At 37.3% G+C, this 18,103-nt stretch overlaps 1 protein-coding gene and 1 pseudogene across 2 annotated transcripts in view; both read right to left on the reverse strand.

The window, feature by feature from the left end:
* The window catches only part of ATF6 (activating transcription factor 6), a 247,054-nt gene that overhangs the window by 93,863 nt on the left and 135,088 nt on the right, over window positions 1–18,103 (reverse strand). The window lies entirely within an intron of this gene.
* LOC139180694 (proteasome activator complex subunit 3 pseudogene) overlaps window positions 1–18,103 on the reverse strand; it is a 57,054-nt pseudogene that overhangs the window by 16,383 nt on the left and 22,568 nt on the right.

Below are 18,103 nucleotides of genomic sequence, written 5' to 3' on the forward strand. Positions count from 1 at the left end.
GTGAGAAAAATTTCCAATGGGAAATACATTCTCATTTTTCACAAAAATAAATTTAATCCCTCATAATTTCCCTACCAAAAACTCATTTGAGGAATAATTTATTGCATGAAAGTATTACTTAAAATACATTAAAAGATTAAGGTCATAACTTATTATGCATAGTCTTAAAAAACTCTCATGAGGATTCAGGGCACTTTTAGCTGAATGGGAAAAAAAGATGAAGCTGTCAATTGTACATGGGAATAATCTCATTCTTGTATATAAAAAGGCAACAAAAGTAACTCCCACTCTTTTTCCAATTGTGTATTATATAACTTCCACAAATGCTGATTTTGAGTGACGAAGATCCTCAAATAATACTAATACTGAAAAAAAAAGTGAAAGTGAAAGTGAGGTAGCTCAGTCCTGTCTGACTCTTTGCCACTCCATGGACTGTAGCCTGCCAGGTTCCTCCGTCCATGGGATTTCCAGGCAAGAGTACTGGAGTGGGTTGCCACTTCCTTCTCCAGGAGGTCTTCCCAACCTAGGGATTGAACCTGGGTCTCCCGCATTGTAGGCAGACGCTTTACCGTCTGAGCCACCGGTAAAGTCCCACTGAAAAAGTTTTCAATAAATATACTTCAGCTGGCTGAAGTATCTTCATCACCAGATAAAGTAGAATTCTGAAAAAAAAAAAAAAAAACAAAAACCCACCATGGAAGAAAGATTCATCATTCAATAACTGCAAAAAATTCTCTGATGCATAAGGTGACTCAGGGTATAGTAATTTACCTTACCGGCAAATAAAATTTGAAAATGCTGGACTTGAAATACACCAACAATATAGATCACTACTGAGATGACAATGGTTTCCCCTAAACTGGGCAGCAAAAGCAGGAAGGAGGAAAAAACCCAGTCACATTTTAGAGGCTTTAGATTTTAAAAATGACCCATATAATTTGACAGGAAAACTTTTAAGAAATAAGAAATATCTTAAGGGACAAAAGGGTACAGGAGTTGAAAATCAGTTGAGGGCAAAAAATGTGATATAAAGCTTGAAGGACTTAGCAGGGACTTAAACAAATGGATATACAGAAGAAACTCTAAACTGTGTGTAAAAGGAAAATAGATGATGCTGAGGTGGCAGAAGATTGTGCCAGGAAGCCATTTTCACAGATTTCTCTCCAGTCTAAGGGAGGTATAGATGCCCATTTCTTTAGAACAACTGAGATCTATCCCTCTTTATATGCTCATTTTTCTTACACATCAGAGTTGAAAAATACCAAAGGTATGAGTCCAGCTGAGGAGGAGGAAAACTACACATCTGAAAATTAAAGTTCAGATAAGCACACAGGCCATCAAAAAATGATTTTTATTTCAATTTGCTAAATTGAAAGCATACAATGACCTAAACGCATCCCTTTAAACTCTTTTTCTTGCAAAAAACAAAAGATGGTATAAAAGGAGCATTTCTGAGGTTTGAACAAAGTAACAGAGCAGAACCTTAAGAAAAGCGTCATTGAACTTTCTTTAAAACTTTTTTTTAATTAACCCCTGAAACCATTCGATATCACCAATGCCATAAAAAAAGAAACCTTAGCCAACATTCATCTATAAAGCTGTTTTTAAAATGGCCATCCTTTCTCCTTGACCAGCCTTACCACCTTCAACCAGATGGCTTGATCCCATTCTCTCTCCCCAAAGAAAAATCAAATAAAAATTACACCAAGAGGATTTAGTATGAGGATAAGCTACGAAACAGTCTCTAAAGAGTAACGCACATTTCCAGTTGTTTCGTCACCTGTAGATAACCAGCCTTCTGAACAGCTCAGCCAACTCCTGAAGGAAGTAGGGTGGAGAAAGGTCCTCAGTAAAGGTTGTCAGTGTTGGTGCTCCGCGGGGTCTTGATCTTCTCGATATTCTTGAGGATTACATCATGCAAAGTGGCATACTGGTTCCGTAAATGGAGCAGGATCTGGCGCACACTCAGGTACTCATTTTCGTCGACCTCCGCTACAGTGCGGCGATAATCTTCTACCTGGGGATATTTCACTATCTTTGATACCAACTTTGCCCTGGTGTTGTAGTAGGTGGAGAAGCGGCGTAGATAGGAGGCTGCTGTGCTCTCCACGGTCCACAGCTGGTCCACGGTGTCTTCCTGGATGGACACGCCGAAGTTGTTGCCGTCTTCCACCTTCGGAATGAGCAGCTGCACCCACATCCGCACCGTGTTGCATTTCTCTCTCAGCAGCTCGATCTCAGGCTTTACACGCTCAATCAGCTCCACCAGATGCTGGTTGCTCCGCAGAAGCTGTCCCTCGCCGCCGGGCAGTGCTAGTACCTTGATGGAGGACTGGGTCTGCAGAGGTGGCGGATCCCGCTTGGGCCCATCACCCGCAGTGTCTGGGGTGATGAGGCTTTCTGGGGCAATGAGGCTCTCTGGGGCTGGCACTGAACGGATTCTGGACAAGTCTTGCAGGCGGAGCTCCTGGACGCGACTATCTAGCTCCGAAAGCTTCTGAGGGAAGAAGGTGGACACTAGATCCTCGGCCTCCTGGGCGATGCGGGCCCGGAATGAATCTACTTTCCCCAGCACGTCCTGCTCTAGCTTCAGTGGAGAAGCCATGACCGCCAGGGGCGTCGAATGTTGGAGCAGATACGGGTTTGGGCTTCCGGCGCCACCGCCAACTCCCAACAGACCAGGGCCCGCTAGGCCGAAGTGACGTCCCAGGGTCTCTGCGGACTGGCACGCGGTGGAAGCGGAGCCGCACGCTGACCACTCCCGATGGCACGCTGACCACTCCCGATGGCACGCTGACCACTCCCGATGGCACCCTGACCACATGTGTGTAGGTGGGGAGGGAGCCCAGCCGGATCTAGTTATCTGGGCGGCCCATCCCCTATTTACTGGCCCCTACGGGCTGGAAGACAGTTCCAAAGAACATCGTTAAACTTAAGCTGTGACGACGGAAGTCAAGGAAATCCACAGTCCTTAGATCCAGAATACACAATCTCTTTTGAAAGTCACCTCACGAAATGGGGTCCCAAGAGCAAGTCTCACTTATGAAGAGCTTTAAATCACATCTTTACATGTAATCTGAGACTATCCATGCTTTCCCCTTAGAAAGTCAGAGGGCTTCCCTGGTGACTCAGTCGGTAAAGAATCTGCCCGCAATGGGGAAGATGCGGGTTCGATCCCTGGGTTGGGAGGATCCCCTGGAGGAGGGCACGGCAACCCACTCCAGTATTCTTGCCTGGAGAAGCTCCATGGACAAAGGAGCCTGGTGGGCTACAGCCCACAGGGTCGCAAAGAGTCAGACACGACTGAGCAACTAAGCATACATAAAAAGTCAGAAGCGAGTGCACTATTATATTTTTAATCAAGTTAGAAAACTTCTGAGATCTTCTATGGCTTACTTCATATAATTTTTAGTTTAAATTTATAGCAAATGTTAAGTTACAGAACTTTTCTAAAAATTCATTTTGGTGAATAATCACAGTTAAATCTAGACTGTAGATTAAAGTAACAGATTTCCTGAATTCTAAGTGTATGGTGCTTACCGAGGTTAATATCCTTGTTTTTAGGAAGCACACACTACAATATTAAGGGATAAAGTGGTATGATGCATTTACCTATTCTCAGATGCTTCAGAAAAAGTGTGTATGTTTGTCAGTGTGTGCATGTGTATAGAGAATGAGAATGCTGAAGCATGTGGAGAAATGATAAAAATTGATGACTCTGTATAGACTGTATGAGAGATCAGTATTAGTCTTATAAATTCTCTGTAAGTTTCTACTTAATTCAAAATAAAAAGTAAAAAAACTACCTTTTCCTTAAAGTTTTCTGGAATCATAAAGACAAATTCAATAGTCTTCTAAACTCTCACCCTATTTATTTATATTCATTTTCCTTTCCCTGAAATATTTTCCTTTTCTTCTTTGCAACCCACAGAGTAAAATCCATGCCACTCACTTTTATTCTAAAATTATTGAAGTTTAGGGGTTTTTTTTTTTTAAGGATTATTCTAAAGATGCTATAGTATAGTTTCAAATGTAATTGTCACTTTGATCAGGCTGTAAACTCCTTCAGGACAGGAGCCAAGTTTTAATTTATTTCCTTTACAGGTGCTCAATACATGCCTGATGAAATGATCTTGACATAGTAAGATTTTAGCTAACTAGAACTTCAGAATATCTAGAACCAAAAGGAAAATATCAACAAGACAAATATGTTGTTACAGGTTGGGTCCCTAGCAAGCAGAGAAGTTGCTTACTGGAAGTTTATTAGGGAGTGTTCTTAAGATAAACACCTATGGAAAGGAAGAGACAGAACTGGGAGAAGTTGGACTTCAATGCAATCTCAGAGCCTTGACGGACCCCATGGGGAACTGGGTAATGCCCTTCAGAGTTATCCTGAGATGGGGTCAAGGGAGTTCTGAAGAGGGCTCTTTGGCGGCAGGACTTCTTGCAGTTGGGAAATAAAAACTTAAGTTCTGAGGAGGGATCTGGGGAGCTCATCACAGCTTCAACTACATATGTAAAACACTAAGATACCATAATCCAAATGGAAAAAAAATACCTCATTGGGAGTGGTAATGGGGTTGAAGAGAAGCATCAAGAAAGTCTTAGAAAGTAAAATTAACATGGTGATAGTTTTAGATATGGCGAGATGAGAAAAAGCAGAATTCAATATTATGCAAGTTTTTTTTTTTGGCTTAGGTAAATAATTTCTATTTATACTTATATTAAACCTCTCCTATGGGGTCACTAAGAGTCTGACACGACTGAGCGACTTCACTTTCACTTTTCACTTTCATGCATTGGAGACGTAAATGGCAACCCGCTCCAGTGTTCTTGCCTGGAGAATCCCAGGGACGGCGGAGCCTGGTGGACTGCCATCTATGGGGTCACACAGAGTCAGACACGACTGAAGCGACTTAGCAGCAGCAGCAGCAAGAGGTGATTTAAATATACATACATTTTTTACACACACATATTTACATTCGAGTTATGAGAATTTAGATAGAGCTGTCAAATAGAAAAGAAAAAGCAGATCTTGAAACATGACCACAATTTCCCAAATGTTGATTTTCTTCATAACTTTGGCTATAAAAGATTACAATAGGGCCAGCATGGAAATTCCTTTTTGTACCAATAACATCCTCAAAGGTATTAATATATATGGTTTAACAGATGGTTATTTTGTTTTCAAAGAGAAAACATTTCTAGCTGCTTTTTAACTGAAGCATAGTTGCTTACACTGCTGTGTCAGTTTCCGCTGTACAGCAGAGTGAGTCAGCCACACATACACATATATCCCCTCTCTTCCAGTTGCTGTTTTAAAAAAGGAGAGAAGTTTCTTTCTGTTTATAAGTGATTAATGTAGCCATTTATGTGAAATTATTTTCTTTACTTGTCTAATGATAAAATATAAAATCCTTTGGGGGATTTAACTGCTCTTTTTTCTGATGTGATGTAAGAATTTTATTTATTTGTAATGTTTTCTGGTCTTGTGAATGAAAGTAGCAGTTGGTAGGAAAGTAATAGCTCCTAATTCTTCTTCTGCCATCAACCATCAGCAGTCAGTTTTAAAGATTATTTAATGCACTTGCATGCCTTGATTTGACCCATGAAATTAACACCGAGTGCTAACAGGTGGAGTAAGGCTAGGGACAGCTGTATAGACTATTGTCTCGTTCAGTTCAGTTTCTCCTTTCTTCACAGCCCAGTAGGGTTCATCATGAACTGATGCCAATAACAGACACCCCGCTCGTCTTTTAGAAATACCAACAGATCTATGGATTGATTTGTCCTTTAAATATCTTCCAAATCTGAAACTTCCCTGTGAAGATGGGATTCTGTGGTGCTAAGTTCCACTTACAAAACTAAACAACTATTGTTGTATCAACTATTGGAGACACCTGTAAGTGTGCGACATGGATTGGAATGTAATCTTCCAAACTAAGCTTTTTTCCCCCCACTGATTTCTGTCTATGAAAGTTAGAAGAAATATCATCAGTGGGGCTATATCTAGATAATCGTAAGACTCTGGTGGGTGGTAATATTTATGTCTTTATAAAACCTCAACTCTGGGTTGCAATGGATCTTACGTTATCTAGACCAAATGGTTTCATTTACCACGTGTGAACACCCCCAAGTGAGCAATTTCTAGGCCTGGGAAATATATCATGTCTCTTCCTTCATTCTTCTTCCTAGACTGCTGTAAGTAAAGGTACAGAAATAAACAGTCTGCAGTGCCTTTTTGTCAGAATCAAGTCTCCACATCTAACATGATCATGGCTTTAAATGAAGTGAAAGAAATTGAATGAGTTAAGTCACTCAGTCGTGTCTCTTTGCGACCCCATGGACTATCGCCTGCCAGGCTTCTCCGTCCATGGAATTCTCCAGGCAAGAATACTGGAATGGGTTGCCATGCCCTTCTTCAGGGGATCTTCCCAACCCAGGGATCAAACCTGGGTCTCCTGCATTTCAGGCAGATTCTTTACTGTCTGAGCCACCAGGGAAGTCAAGTTGGCAATATAGGCATTGTGGTTAAAGTTTGAAGTTAGTCATGTTCAGATCTTAAGCTTTGCTACTTACTGTGACTCAGGCTAAGTTATCTAACCTCTCTGTGCTTCATTTTCTTCATCTATAATAATATCTATAAAATTATTTTGAGGATTAAATTAGTTAATACATGTAAAGAGTTTAGCAGAGGGCCTGGAATATAGTAATTGTTCAATAAATGTTAGCTATTATTGAAGGAGGGTCTATCAACAGTCCAAAATCTCCCTTTACTCTTAGGAGTAGAACTATGTATTCTAGACAAACAAAACAAGATATAATTTTCTCGTTCACTGTCTTATTATTTAGCAGTGATGACTAATTGTACTACATAGTTGAATATAAGTATCTTTTTTTAATGGCTTGAATTTCTCAGATCATCAGTATTTAGAGTCCATATCACAGAGAGCATAGGTGAAGTAAGCACAAAGGTTTATTGGCTACCTTGACTGAAAACTCTGTTTCTAAATAGAACCCCTTCTTGCAAAAGCCATATCTTCAGCAATTTCACATTATTTTTATCTTACAAATTACATAATTGGGATAGTGTGGAAACAGTGATGTCTACTTTCAAGGGTCCTTAAAAATCACTGATTTTAACAAAAATCCACTGATTTTCGGGTCCTAGATTCTTGACTTTTTAAGATGCTATGGCCAGTGGCTCTCCATTCAAGTCACTGATAGCTTCCTTGTTTACAAACTGCCTGGATCAGTAATGTACTGAAGGACTTCCCTGGTGGTACAATGGATAAGAATATGCCTGCCAATGCAGGGGACATGCGTTGGATCCCTGGTCCAGAAGGATTGATTCCACATGCTGCGAAGCAACTAAGCCCGTGTACCACAACTACTGAGCCCACGTTCTAGGCCTGCGAGCTGCCACCGCTGAGGCCTGTGCTCCCCAACAAGAAGCCCCTGCAGCGAGAAGCCCGTGCACCACCACAAGGGGCAGGCCCCGCCCACCGCAACCACAGAAAGCCTGCATGCAGCAGCGAGGACCCAGTGCAGCCCAAAATAATTAAAAAATAATGTACTGGACGGATAAGTAATCTTCTAGTTCAGTATTTTTCAAACTGAAGCCCACTGGTTCCCTATAATTATTTGTGTGTCTTCATTTTGATGATAAATTAATTGATGTAAGCATATTGTGGATCATATTATAACTGCCATGTGATCTGGGGCCCAGCAATTACATTTTTATGATTATGATGGTACGAAGTATATCTACCTTAATTGACGAGAGAGGAGCCTATTAAGTGGTGTTGGTTTAGTTGCTAAGTTGTGTCCGACTCTTGCAACCCCATGGACTGCAGCCCACCAGGCTCCTCTGTCCATGGGATTTGCCAGGTGGGAATAGTGGAGTAGGTTGCCATTTCCTTCTGAGAAAGGAGCCTATTAGGTATGATTATCCATTTTTCCCTTCTCCCAAATAACTGTTAATCCAATAGAGCAAAAGGTTTTTTTAGTGGCTCAAATAGAGAAAACCTGTGGGAGAATTAATTGGAACTAATAATATGAAAATGTTTAATTAAAAATGAAAAGCGCTTGCACCATGAGAGTCGGTACTTCACTTATCAGTAGTAACTTACACAAGAACATAGTCTATGACATAAATCCATGTTGTTGATTTGAATTTTATTTTTGTAATATTATTTATATTTAATTTATATATTTATATTATATAATAGAATTATATTATTTTGGTTTAGTACTTGTAAACTAAAAGTAGGGGATGTTTCGAGTTTTATGTTTATATGTACTTAATAAACATAAGTCAATGCTGGCAGAGAATTTCTTCCTTTAAAAGTAAAAATCCTCTTCTAATGCCTTATGTGAACAATTCCAGAGTTATCTTCCTGAAATGTGTTATCAGATTTCTCTCAAATTCCTTAAGCATAGCCTACAAGTTCCTTCCTGACCTATTTCCTGCCATCTTTAATTTCCCAGAACCAACTCTACATTCCAATAACATGTCCTATGCTTTTACAAATTCAGCTTTCTCTGTGTAAAATGCCACACTGCATCATTTTTCTCTCACTCTGTCTTACTCATCTTGCTATAATCAACTCAAGAACGTTTCCTGATGCCACCTGCTTCCTTGTTAGATGAAGTTATTGCTTCTGGCACAGGTTAAATAGTATAAGATCTACCTCATAAAGCTGTTGAAAGGATTAAATGAGATAACATATAAAGCATCTAGAACAATACATTCTTCATAAATAGTAGTAGTTTCATTTGTATCTTAAAGTATTCTGCATATATCTCTTTTATAGTCCCTATCACAGTATTGTAAGTCTGGATTTACATGTCACTTTTCTCCACCATAAGTTCTTTGAGGATAAGCATTTCAGTTCTTTGATTTCTGTATGTCCTTTAATGGCAGTGTGCCAGGTAACAATAAGTGTTCAATGAATATTTACTGAATAAATTAATGAAGTATAATAAAATGTATCAGACATGACCTAACTAGCAAAAGAGATGAGATTCTCAAGCAACTTATTTTTTCGTTTTCCCCTGAAAAGCTGCTGAACTATCCTACGTCACATAAAAATCCATCTTAGAGATCTAACAGTGGTCTTCTGGGCTGAACTCTTTAGGGATTTATAGGGAAAGTAGGAAATATATTTCTTTTTTCTCCCATCAACAGCATGCAGAGTTTTACATTCTGCTTTTGACTCTGGTAATATGCCAGAATTCTAGCAATCACAGTATTGCTTAGTTCTAAGAAGGAGCTCTTACATAAACAACTGGAGTTGGTCTTTAGAACAGTAGTTACGTATCACTGCGTGTTTGTGCAAAATGAACATCTCAGGAGTACTAGAGAGGTACACACACAAGGGATACGGGCGGGGCTGGCTGACTCATGCGCCTACTGTTTACTTACAGCTTCTTATTAGGATGGCATTTGTTTTATTTGGCAAATACACAAGATTTCACTGACTAAGAGAGGAAGATGTAAGAAAATGCCCAAGCATAAAACTTCTACCCCTGAATAATAATCTGTAACTCGGTGCTGTATCAACAGACTCCCCAGGGGCTGGTGCAAGCTGAAACCACTCCAGAATTACAAATTTCATGAGCTGTAGACTTTACTACTAAAAGTGAAGTAGTGGTTAACTAAAGATTTTATTCTTCCACACACACGTCCATTTATAAACGCTAAATTCACTAGTTGGGGCTAAATTTTTTATTAGTATATAAAATATGTATGATGAGTTTCTAATTTCTGTAAATAATTCTGACCAGCAGAAATAGTCAAATGTACATTTCAAAAACCAAACCAAACAATGTATATACTTCAACCTGAAAAAATGTACTTTCTTTATGTTCGTTTAAAATTACTCGGTCCTTTCACTTTGATTTTCCTTCTTATCCCTTATCACAAACTGAAATTCTATTACATGTTTATCTATTTGTTGTTTCCAGGCTCTAGAACATAAAATCAAGAGCTTTTTTTTGTTTTGTTTATTGGATTCTTTGCAGTGAGAACAGCTTAGAACATAATGGCTACTCAATAAATATTTTGTTGGATGAATGACAGTAAACTTGTTTAAATCTCATGATTTAAATAACTCTTTGAGGATAACTGCATTTGGAAAAACTTTTAAATTATGAAAGTAAGGTAATTATTAAAATAGTCATAACTTAGTATGAATAAAGTTTTTGGAACAATAAAAGCAATCCTTAAATATCTGAAGAAAAAATGTTTTATGACGATCTCTCATATTTATGTTTTCTCTTAAAGAGCAACAAAAGAGGCACTACTTGTTTTAAAAAATTTGGATTTTGGTATTTATCACTTCCATTTACCTTCTTAAAATATATGTTTTTTCCCAAGATGAAAAGATTCATATTTTGAAAGATGGAAAATATAACTCCTTAGCTTTCTATTTTCAACTCAGGTCAACTACACCAAATTGCAGTAAAATTAAAAAAAATACAGATAAAAACAATTGAATTTGGACTTATTTTGGTTCTAATAAGTACTTTGCTTAAGGAGATGCTATGCTTTCCTGAATGTAACCTGAACACAAAGTTGGTAAAATAATCCTAGGAGGATAAAAGTTTTCAAAAAACTTAGCAATCATATATGCACAGAAATTACGTTGATCACTTCTTTTTGTATGGTAAATAATACATATACTTATTTTACTAAAATATAAGCAAGATAAACTTCATAGCTAAAAAGCTGACCCCAAAGCCTCAGTCTTAAGTTGTTTCATCAGAATAGACTTAAACTATTTATAATCTGAATTCAAATTATTTTATCTTTAATTATTGATCTACTTAATAGTCTATGGTGGACTTCCCTGGTGGTCCAGTGACTAAAACTCTGAGCTCCCAGTTCAGGGGGACCAATTCAGGGATGTTTGATCGCTAGTCCGGGAACTGATTCCACATGCCACAACTAAGAGTTGGCATGCTGTAAAAGACCCTACATGCCACAGCTAAGACCCAGTGCAGCCAAATAAATACATAACTATATCTTTTAAAAACCTATGAGCTTCCATTATATATAAAAATGTCAGGTAACAGGTTTCATCTAAAAATGAACAACAGAATTAGAACCTTGTGCAGTAATGTCTATTAATATTAAACCTATGCTGACATTAACTGTTTCAAAAACTATATATGATTTTATGTGTGCTATTAAAATTTATAGGAAAACAAGACTAGTTTTATGCTACAAATATGTAATATTTACTAAATCTTCTGGATGACCTATCACATCCATACCAGGCATATGGTTCCTATCTTCTTTTCAATTATCAGCTGATGTTACTAAAATCATCAAAATGAATGTGACAGAGTCAATTTGAATAAATCCTAAAAACAGCAGAAAACCTGGTGTCTTCTGTTACTTCATGTTCTGTCGGTAATCTAAGTATCTAGTTTCTGCAGGCATCACATGAAATGAATATTGAAATAGAATTAATTTAGGAAATCACTCTGAAATCACTTTTTAAAAGACTACTGTAAGAAATTTATAGACTACTGAGGGAGATTCTAGCTGTCCTTCTGTTTGGAAGAGCTCTTCCTTTCAAATTATAATTGCCTTTACCCCCAAAAGGGATAAAGGGTAGGTCTAAATTATGTAAATAAAGCCTTCAAAAAACCTAATTAGATAATGGATAGTAATATAAAAGTCACTGTTGTAAAATGTTGCAGATTTCACACTCTTTCCAATATGTTAATTTTCTGTCTGTTGCTGAATGATAATGGCAAAAAAATGAATCTTTATGGGGAGTTGGGGGTGGTATGGGATCATGGATGACTGTGTTATGTCTAATGAAAAACAAACTTTCTTCCCTTGTCCTATCCATTTATAGGTTCTTCAAACTGTAGTCACAGGCTTCAAAGGTCAGTCCCCTGATGACAGAGAAACAGACATATACTGAACACCTACTATGTGTTAAGTACTATCCTATTAAGTACTCTTCTAGTACCTGATTTTTTATATAAAAATTTTTATATAAAATTTCTTAGCCTAAAAAGAGAGAATTATTAATATTAGAGATACTGAGGCTCTGAAAGTGTTTCCCTGAAATCTTTGAGTTTGTAAGCAAGAGAACAATGCTGGTTGAAATCCAAATACATTCGACTCTAAAGCCCATGCTACATGATTTCTTACAAAAAAAAAAAAGGCTGTCTCAGCACCTCCAAAGTTATTTTCTCTACAAACTAAAAATTATGATGACTCATAGCTGATTGGAAATTTTTTTTCTTATTTCTGAATAAGGCTGCATAGTGCTACAGGATAAACTATCTATACCCTCTGTTATTTTTCTACTCTTTAAGCCAACGCCTAAAATATCTGTATGTGCATGTGTATGCACATACATACATGTATTCATACATACATAATACATGTATTTTTAAAAGAATAATTCTAAGGTCAAATCCTATAGGTCTTTTTTACTAAAAAAGGGAGAAATACATAGTAGATTAGACACAAAGTAGTAGCCAGTTCTTTTAAAAACTTTATTTTTAGCTCCTCTTTCCCTTACTTTTCTGTGTATTTCCTAGCACTGAGATCTGTATTGGCACATGTTGTATGTTTATTTCGTCTGGTCTCCAGAACCTTGGTTTGGCAATATCTTCCACTACCCATTACACTTTTGCTGTAATTACCTACAGTATATGTTATGTTTCCAAAAGAGTATATAAATAACATTTCATTGGTTAAGTAGAAAGTCAGGAAACTTGAGGTTGAAGGAGTTCAGTCACAGGATACTATTTTAAGAAGTTCCAGCAAAATGGACAACAAGAAAGTTCTAAGGATAACAAAAGAAAATAGCCTAGTGTAGCTCAGCTGATAAAGAATCTGCCTGTAACACAGGAGACCTGCTTCGATTCCTGGAAAGGGCAGATCCCCTTTAGGGAGGGATAGGCTACCCACTCCTGTATTCTTGGGCTTCCCGGGTGGCTCAGATGGTAAAGAATCGAGAATCCGCCCACAATGTGGGAGACCTGGGTTCTATCCCTTGGTCAGGAAAATCCCCTGGAGGAGGGCATGGTAACCCACTCCAGTATTCTTGCTTGGAGAATCCCCATGGACAGAGAAGCCTGGCAAACTACAGTCCATAGGGTCGCAAAGAGTTGGACATGGCTCAGTGACTAAGCACATACCCTTTTAAGCTTAGCTTTATTTTAATTCTTCTATTAAAAGCTACTGGACACAAAGAAAAAGAGTTTTTATTTAATTATGTACCTATATAAAATGATGGATATTCAATAAACTTAATGATAGTCATTTCATGATGTGTGTAAGTCAAATCATTATTTTGTACACTTTATACTGTGCTGTGTGTCGATTTTATCCCAATAAAACTAGGAGGAAAAAAAACTATGGGATGTAAACAGTATTGAATATCATACAGTACTGGATATCCACATGCAAAAAAATGAACTTTGACTCATCCCTGTGCCATATACAAAAAGTACTTTAAAATGGATCACAGACCTACATGTAAAACCTAAAACTATAAAACTTTTAGAAGCAAACATGAGAAAATCTTTGTGACCTTGGGTTAAACAAAGATTTTTTAGAACAATAAAAATAATACTTAAAGGAAAAAGATGATAGATTGGACTTCATCAACATTAAGATTTCTGCTCTTTTAAAAACACTGGTAAGAAATTGAAAAAACAACAGACTGGGAGAAAATATATCCAAATCAGTAACTGACAAGGGAATTTTATCTAGAATATTTAAGAACTCTCAAATCAATTATAGGAAAACAGCTACAACCCAATTAAAAATGGGCAAAAGATCTGAACAGATACTTTACAAAAGAAGATATATGGATGGCAAATAAGCACATGAAATGATGTTTAAGATTATTTGTCATTAGGGAAATGCAATTAAAACCTGAGATCAGTCAGTTCAGTCACTCAGTTGTGTCCGAATCTCTGCCACCTCATGGACTGCAGCACACCAGGCCTCCCTGTCCATTGCCAACTCCTGGAGCTTACTCAAACTCATGTCCATCGAGTCGGTGATGCCATCCAACCATCTCATCCTCTGTTGTTCACTTATGCTCCTGCCCCCAATCCCTCCCAGCATCAGGGTCTTTTCAAATGAGTCAGTTCTTCACATTAGGTGGCCAAAGTACTGGGAGTTTCAGCTTCAGCATCATTCCTTCCAATGAATATTCAGGACTGATTTCCTTTAGGATGGACTGGTTGGATCTCCCTGCAGTTCAAGGGACTCTCAAGAGTCTTCTGCAACACCACAGTTCAAAAGCATCAATTCTTCGGCGCTCAGCTTTCTTTATAGTCCAACTCTCACATCCATACATGACTACTGGAAAAACCATCGCTTTAACTAGACAGACCTTTGTTGGCAAAGTAATGTCTCTGCTTTTTAATATGCTGTCTAGGCTGGTCATAGCTTTTCTTCCAAGGAGCAAGCGTCTTTTAATTTCATGGCTGCAATCACCATCTGCAGTGATTTTGGAGCCCAAGAAAATAAAAGTCTCTTACTGTTTCCATTGTTTCCCCATCTATTTGCCATGAAGTGATGGGACTATATGCCATGATCTTAGTTTTCTGAATATTGAGCTTTAAGCCAACTTTTTCACTCTCCTCTTTCACTTTCATCAAGAGGCTCTTTAGTTCTTCTTTGCTTTCTCCCATAAGGGTGGTGTCATCTGCATATCTGAGGTTATTGATATTTCTCCCAGCAATCTTGATTCCAGCTTGAGCTTCATCCAGCCTGGCATTTTGCATGATATACTCTGCATAAAAGTTAAATAAGCAGGGTGGCAATATACAGCCTTGATGTACTCCTCTTCCTGTATGGGTTGTTCCATGTCCAGTTCTAACTGTTGCTTCTTGACTTGCACATAGATTTCTCAGGAGGCAGGTCAGGTGGTCTGGTATTCTCACCTCTTGAAGAATTTTCCACAGTTTGTTGTGATCCACACAGTCAAAGGTTTTGCATAGTCAATAAAGCAGAAGTAGATTTTTTTCTGGAAGTCTTTTGCTTTTTTGATGATTCAACAGATGTTGGCAATTTGATCTCTGATACCTTGACACATTTATTAAAATGGTTCAAATAAAAAAGATTGGCCATATCATATCAAGTGTTGGTGAGAATGCAGGGGAAGTGAAACTCTCATATACTGCTGGTAAAAATGTAAAATTGTACAACCACTTTGGAAAATAGTCTGGCAGTTTCTTAAAAAGATAAACACATACCTATCATATAACCCAGCCACTTTACTCCTAATTTCCATAAGAGAAATGAGAACATATGTGTCTACAGAGACATATGTACACCAATATTCATAGTAGCATTATCTCATGTTGATAACTGTAAACTCATGTTGGTCAAAGGGTACCAGTTTCCAGTTATATGATGAATAAGTTCTGGAGATATAAGATACAGCATGGTAATTATAGTTAACAATTATTTGTATTAGCCAAAAGTGGAAGGTGAATGAATAAACAAATTGTTATATTCCTACAACAGAATACTAAACAATAGAGGAATTAGCTATTGATAATACAACAGTATAGATGATTCTCAAAGTAATGATGTGGAAGGAAAAAATACATACTGTATGATTTCTTCATAAAAAATTATTTTTTTAATGTAAATGAATTTATAGTATTATATCAGAAAGAAGATCAGTGATTGCCTATGACAGGGGAGAGAATAAGTGGGGAGAAATTACAAAGGAGTAACCATCAGAAATGATGGGCATGCTGATTATTTTGACTATGGTGATGATTTCACAGATATATACATTTTTCAAAACAACATGTGTGATTAAGTATGTACAGCCTCTTAGATGGTAGTTATATCTCATTAATGCTGTTTTCTATTTTTTTAGACAATAACAACTAACCCACCATGGAAAACAGTATGAAGGTTCCTCAAAAGATTAAAAATAGAGCTATCATATGATGGAAAATCCCACTTCTGGGTGAATATCTGAAAGAAATGAAATCAATATCTCAAAGAGATATCTGCACCCCAGTGTTCACTGCAACATTATTCACAATGGCCAAGACATGGAAACAACCTAAGTGTCTAATGATGGATGAATGCATTGATAAGGAAAATGTGAAACACACAAAGTGGAATATTATTCAGCTATAAAAAAGGGGAAATCCTAGTATGGAGAACAGTATAGAGGTTCTTTAAAAAAGCTAAAAACAATTAAAACAAAGTTACCATATGATGCTATATATGTATATATATACAATGGAATATTACTCAGCCATTAAAAAGAATGAAATAAGGCCATTTGCAGCAATGTGGATGGACCTAGAGAGTATCATACTGAGTAAGTCAGATCAAGAAGGAGAAATATCATATGACATCCCTTATATGTGGAATCTAAAAAGAAATGATACAAATGAACTTATTTACAAAACAGAAAGAGACTCACAGACTTAGAAAACGAACTCATGGGAAGGGACAGTTAAAGACTTTGGGATGGTCATGTACACACTGCTATATTTAAAATAGATAACCAACAAAAACCTAATGTATAGCACATGGAACTCTGTTCAATGTTATCTGTCAGCCTGGATGGGAGGGGGGCTTGGGGGACAATGGATACATGTATATGTGTGGCTGAGTCCCTACACTGTTCACCCGAAACTATCACAACATTGTTAATTGGCTATGCTGCTGTTGCTGCTAAGTCGCTTCAGTCGTGTCCGACTCTGTGCGACCCCATAGACGACAGCCCACTAGGCTCCCCCGTCCCTGGGATTCTCCAGGCAAGAACACTGGAGTGGGTTGCCATTTCCTTCTCCAATGCATGAAAGTGAAAAGTGAAAGTGAAGTCGCTCAGTCGTGTCCGACTCTTAGCAACCCCATGGACTGCAGCCCACCAGGCTCCTCCATCCATGGGATTTTCCAGGCAAGAGTGCTGGAGTGGGGAGCCATACAAAATGTTTTTGGTGTTAAAAAATGAAATTAAAAAAAACAAAGAAGATGTGGTATATTAGTTATACATAAAAGAGAAAGAATGCCATTTGCAGTAATATGGATGGACCTAGAGATTATCATACTAAGTAAAATCAGAGAAAGATAATACTGTATGATTTGCACTTGGGTGGGGGAAATGAGGGAGATGTTGGTCAAAAGATACATATTTCCAGTTATAAGATGAATAGGGTCTAGAGATCTAGAGATATACAACTACAGTTAATAATACCATATTATATACTTGAAAATTGCTGACAGAGTAAACCTTAAATATTCTCAATATTAAAAAAAGCAATTATGTGAGATGATGGATGTGTTAACTAACCTAATTATTTAACTAATAATATTAACTAATAATCTAATAATTTAACTAATGTGCTAACTAGCCTTTATTATAGTAATCATTTTATAATATGTATGTGCATATATATTATAAAATGATTAAAGATATATACCTTAAGCTTACAATGTTATGTATCAATTATATCTCAATAAAGCTAGGGGATGGAGAACACTAACCTTCACCTTAAAAAATGGCATTACATGATATACAAACTCTCACTAGCAATTTTAATTATAAATATGTTAAAGAATAAGTCTTTGCTTCATATAGCAGAAAATTAAATTCAATCCAGACACAAGGTTTGTTTTCTTGTATTAAGAGAGTCTTCCAAGAGGTATGGTTCCCTGAGTGCTAAAAAGACTAATTCCTCAGAAGGCTGTAAGGCAGAAATCCAAGTTAAACACTAAGTGTTCAAATATTACAACAGTATAACAAATTAGAAAATAGTTAGGAAATGATAAAAAGAACATGCCAAATGAAAACAAAACAGTATTATTAGGCTGCATCTACAAATTCTTGTAATTTTCTAGCTTCCAACAACTACAACTAAACAAAGATATGAGGGGGGAAAAAGAGGGAGAAAGAAGAGAAGGATGGCCCTTTTCCTCACAGCATCTCGATGTGTTAATGAGGTGCCTGATGATATTTGCAGAAAGCAAACAAGCTACTGCATCAAGACGTAAATACGGTTGTGACTATCACACCCTCTACAATTATTTTTGTCACCATGAGCTATGATGTAATAGTTACAGGTAAAATATCTCAGA

Source organism: Bos indicus, chromosome 3 (genome assembly GCF_029378745.1).
Source record: "Bos indicus isolate NIAB-ARS_2022 breed Sahiwal x Tharparkar chromosome 3, NIAB-ARS_B.indTharparkar_mat_pri_1.0, whole genome shotgun sequence".
Lineage (NCBI taxonomy): Eukaryota > Metazoa > Chordata > Mammalia > Artiodactyla > Bovidae > Bos > Bos indicus.